The sequence below is a fragment of the Lolium rigidum genome, chromosome 6 (genome assembly GCF_022539505.1).
Source record: "Lolium rigidum isolate FL_2022 chromosome 6, APGP_CSIRO_Lrig_0.1, whole genome shotgun sequence".
Taxonomy (NCBI): domain Eukaryota; kingdom Viridiplantae; phylum Streptophyta; class Magnoliopsida; order Poales; family Poaceae; genus Lolium; species Lolium rigidum.
This window is the reverse complement of record NC_061513.1, coordinates 287,958,902-287,968,963: the sequence shown is the minus strand read 5'-3', so window position 1 is coordinate 287,968,963 and position 10,062 is coordinate 287,958,902. Positions and strand designations below refer to the sequence as shown.

The 10,062-nt window shown below is 40.4% G+C and overlaps 1 long non-coding RNA gene across 1 annotated transcript; it reads right to left on the bottom strand.

Moving 5' to 3' along the window:
* LOC124659601 lies at positions 1-6,316 on the bottom strand. The gene is made up of 5 exons (XR_006989638.1): positions 6,232-6,316; positions 5,747-5,867; positions 3,928-4,135; positions 3,589-3,689; positions 1-93 (listed from the first exon to the last, which is right to left on the bottom strand). It is a non-coding gene; the product is annotated as an uncharacterized LOC124659601 (long non-coding RNA).
* Between the last annotated feature and the right edge of the window lie 3,746 nt (positions 6,317-10,062).

Sequence of the window (10,062 nt, the reverse complement as noted above, 5' to 3'; positions counted from 1 at the left end):
AGGTGCCTACGGCAAGGACAAGAGGTGTTCGTCAGACGCATCAGAGCCTTGCTAAACTGGGATGATGATAAGAAACAAGAGTCGCCAGCTTGCCTATAATGACATAAAGACAAAAAGCAACCGGTATCAGGTTCCCAGGTTCGAAACAAGGAAGGCGTTTATGCTATGCACGAATCGGAGAAGATGCAATCTCCCACCATGCAGAAAAAAGCTATGGAACTCGTTGAAAATGAAATGGGACTATCTCCAGGATAACGTTGTAAATCTGTAAATTTAAGTAGTACACTGATTAAGTACATCTCCGAGAAATATATATAGGTTAAACATAAGAAAATATGAAAGGGGTGATGTTTTTTCTTCAAACTTCTAGGTGACTATGTAAACACAAGTGCAAGCTAAGCTAAAAATATCTTGCTTCTTACCATCACATATTAGGAATGCCTACTTCGTTGAGAAGCAAATTACCTTGTGGTGCTGAAGAGACATTTCCTCCAGTTGTGCAGAACCTCTAAGGCCCAAAATAAGATGGACATCACCCAATCGCCATCACAAATTTTGTTTCAGGCTTGCATAGTTTTAGTGAACTATGTGAGGTGATGCCTAGTATAAAATCAATTATGATTCCAATCATGCACAATACTATGATTCCAAACAAACAACTTTTGCATAATCATATGCATAGCTCTTTACAACCAAACAAAATATAGAGCGTACTCATTCATTAGTTGTAGGACCTATAAGAACAGTGCTAGTTGCTGGTAGATGGAAAAAGTTGTGGCCTTGAAAGAGAACGATTGTTCATAAGAGTAACAACTAATAGCTGCCACAATGAACACCGTATGGAGGTCATAGACAAAACTTGTAGCTCACCATGTGTTTTGCTTCAACCTCGGCGAGCGGCACCCACTCGTCCTCCTGCATCCCGCACGCCATCACCACATCCCACACCAGCTGATTAAGTACATCTCCATCTGAAAATGAAATGGGGTTGTCTTCAGGATAACTTTGTAAATGTGTAACATTAAGGAGTACTAGAAGGACCTGGCGCGCGCTGCTGCGCAGTTCTCTACTATTATCGTTTAAATTTTCCTCGTGTGGTATTAGATAGATGATATAGGCATAACTTCACTGATTGGTCTATTTTATGAAAATATAAACCAATCCATAAACAAAAGGTGAATTAAATAGTGAATGTGTATACAAAACTATACTCTGATAAAAATGTACTTCAAGACTAACAACATATATAGCAAACACTAACAAAAATAATAACAAAGCTAATAATGGACAAATTCCTCAAAACACATGTACAGTAAGTTCCTTTTATCATACTTCTTTTCAAAAGGAATAATGGTGTGACCGATCAGGGCATCAAACAATACTCAAGCCATCCAAGTGACCTGTTGGATAGAGAAGGAGAATATCATCCAAGTGACCTGTTTTGTAATAACTGAGCCAAGATAACTGGATTTCAGGAAGTAGGTTTAGAAATTTGTATAGGGCGGGCAAAGTCCACATATTTATTCTATCAGAAAATAAAAATATTAACTATCATATATCTCATAGCTATTTATCTACTAATGATCATATTTCTAGGGAGCTTAGATCGCTTAGAAGGTACCAGAAATTCAGTTCAGCATTATTTAGGCAGTGATCAGTATAAATGTTTGCCTGACTCCAGTCTAAGTTGCATGCACATGTATGTGATACTAACTGCATTAAGTAATCTACAATGTAACACAAGAATTCTGCATCACATTCTGTACTGGACCTGGAAACAGGCAAGCATGAATTCCGAACGAACATAGTTCTAACATTGCTGTCGATGAGCAAGCAAGGCATCTCCTTTGATATTGGTCTGCAGTATTCACAGTTGTAATATTGATTTGCAGTACTCGATTCACAGTTGTAAAAGATAACTGGACATTCATCGTGTTTTATATACCATAGAAAAGCCAATGACCTATTAGCTGTAAGAAAAATATTTAGAAATAGTTGCAGTGTGTAAAACCACATTCCTTGGAGTAATTTCTGCGCGTCTATAACATGATGCACTAACCTACCAAATGTTTTATAATATAATGCACTAATGTACCAAATGTTTTAACTGAACTGATAAACTGATAAATGCAGCAGTGGCCGACTTGGGAAATGAGCGGTCCTCAGAGGTAGAAGCCACTGGCTGATAGTACACAGTGAAGGAATTCTTTGCATTAGTCTAATCAGCTATGGTACAACACAGGGCATACATTCATGAAAGAAGATTGCTCGCAAAGGATAGCAAATGCGGATTCTTCTTTTCAATCGAGTTGAAATTTTAGCAGTAGGTGAACAACTAAATTGCCGGGCAAATTGGATACATGTCTGTGTGTATTGTCACCAGCAAATGTTTTTCAAAATTGAGTTAATGATGGTAATCCAATCATGTGGACTGCAGAATATTAACCAAGAGACAAGACAGTTTTTTCAGTACATAAAGAATGTGCACATGGATCAGTATGTGTGGCGAGGCGGTTTTAGTAATTCAGTTTGCGAAACAGGTAAGCATATTTCTATAGAGATCGACATAATCTTCACAATAGAACCTTCGCAATGCATTTTACCAATAGCCTCGTAAACCCATGATTATAAATGATGGAGTAGAATTGCATCGCAACCTCGTTAAATAGTGGTCTAGAAGCAGAAGGACGGCTAAACAGAGAAAGTGAATTTAACTGATTTTCATTTGTAACGGGAAACACAAAAGAACAAACGGTCATAGCAGGAAATTTCTTACCCCCGTGGAGAAAATGGGCACGCCGCCGCTTGGGCCAAACGACTGCAAAATTACCGAGATGGACTCATGGTTGCGTCAACCAGGTTTGTCAACATATAGGCGAGAGCTGCATTGTCGTTCCTTGATGATCCCTGGTCCTGCACGGTGTTGATCACCCTCGGAACATGCCAGTAGCTCCTCCTGCATAATGAAGACATTTAGTTGTATCTAAAGGAGCAGACAGTACTAATGGAATGCCTGCCAAAAGAGCAGACGGAAGCTTAAACATAAGAAAAAGTATGAAGAGGGTGATGTTTTTTTCTTCAAACTTCTACGTGACTATGTAAACACAAGTGCAAGCTAAGCTAAAAATATCTTGCTTCTTACCATCACATATTAGGAATGCCTACTTCATTGAGAAGCAAATTACCTTGTGGTGCTGGAGAGACATTTCCTAACATAGGTTGTGCAGAACCTCTAAGGCCCAAAATAAGATGGACATCACCCAATCACCATCACAAATTTTGTTTCAGGCTTGCATAGTTTTAGTGAACTATGTGAGGTGATGCCTAGTATAAAATCAATTATGATTCCAATCATGCACAATACTATGATTCCAAACAAACAACTTTTGCATAATCATATGCATAGCTCTTTACAACCAAACAAATTATAGAGCGTACTCATTCATTATTTGTAGCACCTCTAAGAACAGTGCTAGTTGCTGGTAGATGGAAAAAGTTGTGGCCTTGAGAGAGAACGATTGTGAGTAACAACTAATAGCTGCCACAATGAACACCGTATGGAGGTCATAGACAAAACTTGTAGCTCACCATGTGTCTTGCTTCAACCTCGGCGAGCAGCACCCACTCATCCACATGCATCCCGCACGCCATCACCACATCCCACACCAGCTGATTAAGTACATCTCCGTCTGAAAATGAAATGCTTCAGGATAACTTTGTAAATGTGTAACATTAAGGAGTATACTGATTAAGTACATCTCCATCTGAGAAATAAAGGTAAAACGTAAGACAAAAGTATGAAGGGAATGATGTTTTTTCTTCAAACTTCTACCTGTCTATCTAAACACAACTGCAAGCTAAGATAAAAATATCTTGCTTCTTATCATCACATCTTAGGAGTGCCTACTTGATTGAGAAGCAAATTACCTTGTGGTGGTGGCAAGACATTTCCTGACGTAGGAAGTCCAGTTGTCCTGTAAGGGAACCACCTGTGGGTGAACTAGCCGCATGGCATGTGGGTGAGTCCTCCTAGTCGAGCTAGCCAACGGCAACTTTCACTGGTACCCAGCAAGTGTGCCCATCCCTGGACACCTCATGCTCGAGGAAGTCCCCGTGTCGTCCTCTCCGGCGACATCTAAACAAGGGTGAGCAAAAAAGCACGTCAAATATCAAGTGATGATGAATCACACAACTTATGCATCTACGTAGACAACTAAGCTACCTTGACACAAGAGATGATGAATCACAATTTTTTTTGTGTCGGTGTGGTTTCTCTTAGGCAGGTAGCAGGAGGACCGAGATAAAGTTCAGAGATCAAAGTTTTGTTCAGTTAGCTGTACATCTAGCCTAGCTTACAGAGTTGCAGCGGTTAAAAGGAACAAGTCCATACCATGACTATACATGACGAGTTTTTAAATTGAGAAGACACAGAATCTAATCGTAAACAAAAGTGCACAAGTAAATATGTACTAACTCCGTCTAAAAAAAGGTGTCTCACCTTTTCTTAGATATGGATGTATCTAGATACATTTTAGTTAAAGGTACATCCATATGTAGATGAAGTTAAGACATCTATGTCTTCATACATTTATAAAAAGAGACAACGAACCAGGTCTCAGAGTTACAAAATTCAGAGATCAAGGTTCAGTTTGCTGCTAGTTATACAGTTTTTATTTATTTCTTGATTGATGAATCATGAAGCTCTGTTCAGGGTATCGATGCAATCTCATCTGCTAAGTAGCTGAACCCCAATATGCTGAATCAATAGTAGCTGTATTTTAAAATAAACTTGGCAGCCTAAGTAGCAGTTACAAAACAACATGCCAAGGGGTCTTAGCCACACACTGCTTTTCAGAACGGAGCACAACTAGCTAGTGCTTTGCATGCATACTTACAGTTACAAACTGAACCATTCCTATGCAACACCTCGAGAACAAGAAAGCATCCTATGCCTGGCCAATTTGCACTTCTACTGGAAGAGTACAAATGCAAGGAATACAGGCTAACATATGAACCAAAGTGGATTCCCAAAACATTCAATCATCATCCTAGTGAAGCTAATCTTTTGATTTTACTTTCAAACAGAAATCACACAAACTCACACGAGTTACCATGCTCCCTTTGCCCAGCTCCGGACTATCACCAAAATTATATGCCCATGATCAAATTTACCAATATCAAGCTGCACAAAGACTTTACATATTTTAAATTTTCTTGTGAGTAAACCATGGAAATCAACTTATACACAGAACTACACAACACCATGGTTGGCTTCACGAGAAACCATGGCTCACTGCCAGAATAATACAGCATGACACGAATGTTAGGGAGCTATCTTTAGAGAAATTGCAACAATCAAATATGAAACTTAACTACATGGTTACATTAAACACTACACCTAAACCTGATATGCATCCAGCATATACCGAAATTAGCAGTTGATCAAATGAATTGAATGTACTAGACAGCCACTACACATAAAATGCCAAAACTACACCAAATTACATGTTAATCAACTAAAAGAACAGATTAATACCATCATATCTAAATAACAATGCAAGAACCAAAATATACCAGAGTCAAGAAAATTCCAGTACCAGAAATACTACACCACCAAGCACACATTCAGGAAAGCAATACAAATTCCAAAATGTTCAACATGTCCATGGTTAGTCAAATGGCATCAAGTATATGGCCGACAGATAATGCGGAAGACCGGAGATAACACAAGAACCCAAGGAATCACCTGAGAGAATTGCAGCCGCGGCCAAGATAGCATCACCACCGCAATGACTAGCCGCCAAAGAGGAAGAATTCGATGTAGTCAAAGCAAAGCCGACTGGACAAGCAACCAAACCAAGCGAAAACTGCAGATAACAGAAAAGGACATCATTTTGAATGTTTAACCCATACAACACAATCAACATCTAAAGAATAGCAAGTATTCTAACAAATTCCACCTATACATGTGGAATAACTACTACAAACATCACAGCTTTCCGTTGGGAAACAAAACACCACCAGATCAAGATTATTCTCTGCAGACTATATAATGGAAACTAAAAATAAAAAAACTACATGACCAACAGTACATTCCAGTACCAGAACCAACATCAAAACTTCTTTAAAGTTCAACATCAGCACAAACACACATGGCATAAACTTGAAGCCCGAAACAGCAAGCCACGACACAATGGCGAACATGAAGAAAACAACAGATCAAGAGGGTACCTGGGTAATCACGTGATAGAATTTTAACCGAATCCGAGATTGTCACACGGCGGCAAGAGCTGAAGAGGAAGTAGTTGAAGCTGAGCCCAATCCATGTGGCAGTAGCAAGGGCAGAAATATAAATCAACTGGCGAGAGATAATATTTTACACATGAGTAATAACACAAATTACTTAATCCAAAAGATAAAGGAAAATGTGTGGTATTAAACAAGTCAGGTGCATGTTGCAATTCCAGATAAGGAAGCTATAATGGCATATTCATTTTTTTCAAAATTAAGTATTCACTCTCTAACATGTTATACCACGTGGCATATCAAAAACTATGTCAGAAAATTAATGGACGGCGCTATCAAGCAACATTTCTAAATCAGCAACCCCCCTTGGCTAGTCATAAACAACAAAAAGATAGATCGATCCTACTTAACAACGACATTCAGAAACAACCCTACCCTACCCTGATCAATGCATGTCCAACCATTCAGAAATGGAATTTTAATCATGAGAGAAGCTAGCATTAGCAACAACAAAAATTAATGTCAGGACATCACCATAATAATGCCAGGAAGCAAATAGTAAAAAATACTAAGCATTGGCAAAGACAATTGATGCCAGGACGTGGACACCACCATAAATATTGAAATCACATTACATAAATCGATTCCAAGAATCGAAAGCAAGGCCAATTCGCAGTAGATGTCAAATCTCTCTGAAAAATAATCCTTGATACCATAATTGACACTCACATCAACAACATAGAATAAATAGGCAGAAAAAACACCAGGCACCACCCATCATATACGAAAGCACGAAAGGATATTTAAGGGAGAAAACATTCGGATGCCAGCAGCGTTGCGGCATACACCAAGCGTTGAATAAAGAAACCAACTGTTGGGTTTTAAAAACGATTAATAAATGATAAAAAAGTAGAAGAATTTTTTGGAATGTATATATTAAATTTCAACTTTTGGATAATCATATGTGTAGGGCTTTACAACCACACAAATTATAGATCATCCTAATTCATTAGATGTAGCACCTCTAAGAGCAGTGCTCATGTAGCAATTTTCTTCTTGATGCATCTATTTCCATGAATCTGACGCTAGGTTTAATAACAAAATAACAAATATTTTTCCAACTATGTGAATAAGCCACATATGCTAAACTTGTGCATCCAAATTACACATGACTGAATACACTTAACATTGGCAAAAAAGTAAAACCAAATAGTGTTTGCATCAGGCAGCAACCCATTCGAAATTCAGTACCTTTGGATGCTATTGTCGACGAGCTCCTGATCAGTAGCGTCAAGGTCACTGTGGTGGCCCTTGAAGGCAAACAGCTTGACCTTGACGTCCATGACCATCAGACCATACGCGTACACGAACCATCAGACCATATGCGTACACGACCTGCATGCAGTCGGGTGCCACTGTCAAGACAACGATCGAACATCAGCAGCGGATAAGGCCAGTGAGTAGCGGGGGCCAGACTCCAATCATTAGATGAGTTCCTTTTTTTTGTACACGAAATTTATTCATCATCCATGCATATGACTGAAAAGGAGACAATGAATGGTGCAGGGGACTTTTGCAAGATGCACATTGGTTTCTCATGATTTCATATTTGGCACCAAAGTGGGATTTGATTATCAAACATTTCTGGTTCGCATTATCCTATTTCAAAGGTCATCCTTTCTTGCATTGCTACACATAAACATAAGGTGGGTACCATCATAACAAGGAAATTACACTATACCATGGGAACAAACCACTGAAGCCAGTAAAACCTCTTGGGATACAGTTGGTGGGTTCTTCCTCTGAAAGTGGAGCTTCTGATTACTCCTATTGCTGAAGCCAGAAAACATAAAAGACAAATTAGAAAACGAGAACAAGATGCTAGAAATTACAGTGAAGATCTCAAGGTTATTCCTAGTTTGCTTGTACTGATCAGGTGTCTAGGATTCTTTTCCTCAACACCGGAAGACATATAAAAAAGACTCAACTATACCTTCATGACATAAGCATAATTTCTTCAAGCGTAAGAGAAATGAAACTAATTAAGCCGCAGCTGTTGAACAGAGTTGTCCGTCCAAACTAAATAGACACCTAAAACTGATGGAACAACATATCATCGGGCAGCAATCTATTCGACCACTCATAAATTTAGTACCATAGAAATTGGGGTCAGCTATCTTTGTTTGCTCGGGGATTATTTATTTATCAGATCTATTTATGCGTGTAATTATGGACTTGTTAACAGATTTGCAAACCCAAGAAACGAGAAAATGTGCGATGTCAGTGACATGCATAAGCAAAAAAAATATTGTAATCCCTGTTCCGTTGCTCTGTTGATAATAATTAATAAATGAGCAATTAGTCGAGCCCAGCAAAGCAACTACACATATCAGTTGTGACGATGAAGAAATTACATAATTATGAGGATACGTATATACCAATGCAGCAAACAAACTAATTATCAGAGTAAGGATGGCACCAACCATAGAAGGCCCGACCTAGATAATTGTAAATCAGTATTATCACTAGAATCTTGACGCACATAACAGAAACCAAACAACTCGTCTACATTTGGGCAGCAAGCCAATTGGGGTGCTCTTAACGTGGGTACCTTGCGATGCCAATGTTGGCGAGCTCCTAGACCGCAGCGTCGAGGTCACCATGGTGGCCCTTGCGGGCGACCGTCCACGATGCGGCCGCGCCCCACGACGACCATCAGCGGCCGAGTAAGGCGGTGAGCAGCGGCAGTCCAAGGGGATGGGTCGATCTGAGGCGGTGAGCAGCGGCAGTCCGAGTGACTGGTGGCAGAGGGGAGGGGCGGGGTTGGGGTCAGGGCCGGCCGTGAGGGGGAGGGGCGGAGGGGAGGGGCGGCCAAGTCCGAGGATGGTTGAGTCGCCATTATAGTAGCTTTCCATGGTAAGGTTCAGAGAGACAGGATACCACCCGTGGACTGGACCTTGGGCCTTATTTCTTTCGTTAGCTTGGGCCTTTTTTTTTTCCTCTGTTAGCCCGTACTCAACAGTCAACACTATTGGGTTTATAATAAATAGGTGGCGACTTATTTACTGATGTATTATTTGAATATTTTTGTCTTCTCAAAAAAAAAATTTGAATATTTTTGTACTAGCTAATACTAGTAGACAGTCTATGTATGTATTGTATACATTTAATATGCTTGGCACAACCCAATGGGATACCACCGAACACCGCCGTCCCCTTGTCCGACGAGATGCTTCTCGCAGCGTGGCGCAGACGACAACCATCCATGGCTCGCGTCGCTTCCGCCGTTAGCGACGCCATGACTCGGCGCAGCCTCTCCCATCGGCGAGCCTTGCGTGGCATCGGTCGATCTCATGCGAAGTGGAGAGTGAGCGAGAAACTGGGGCGGAGGGGAGGGGAGTGGCGGGGTTGGGGGAGATGAGTCAGCGGCGGAGGTTATCCTAGCGGCGTGGGAGATGAGGTGGCGGCGGCATTAGGTTAGTGGATAGTTTTTTCACTAGCATGCATCGCTGATACATTGTATGTATTGTATACACGAAGGGAGTATTTCAAGAAGTGAGACATATACATGCAATTAGTGCACGCAATAAGCAATTGTTAAATTTAGCGTCTATTTCCTTTGCTTCAAATCGAACTTGGGTATTAGCCTACTACTCTAGCTTTGCCCCTTTCTTAGTATACTAGTCCGGCTAGCTTGCCCCGTAGGCTAGAACATGATACCCTGTAGGCTCTTCGTAGTATTAGTCCTCCTACCTTGCCCCGTAGGTTATAGAACATGGTACAAGTGTTACACATGTTGGGTTGGTTGTCTCGAAG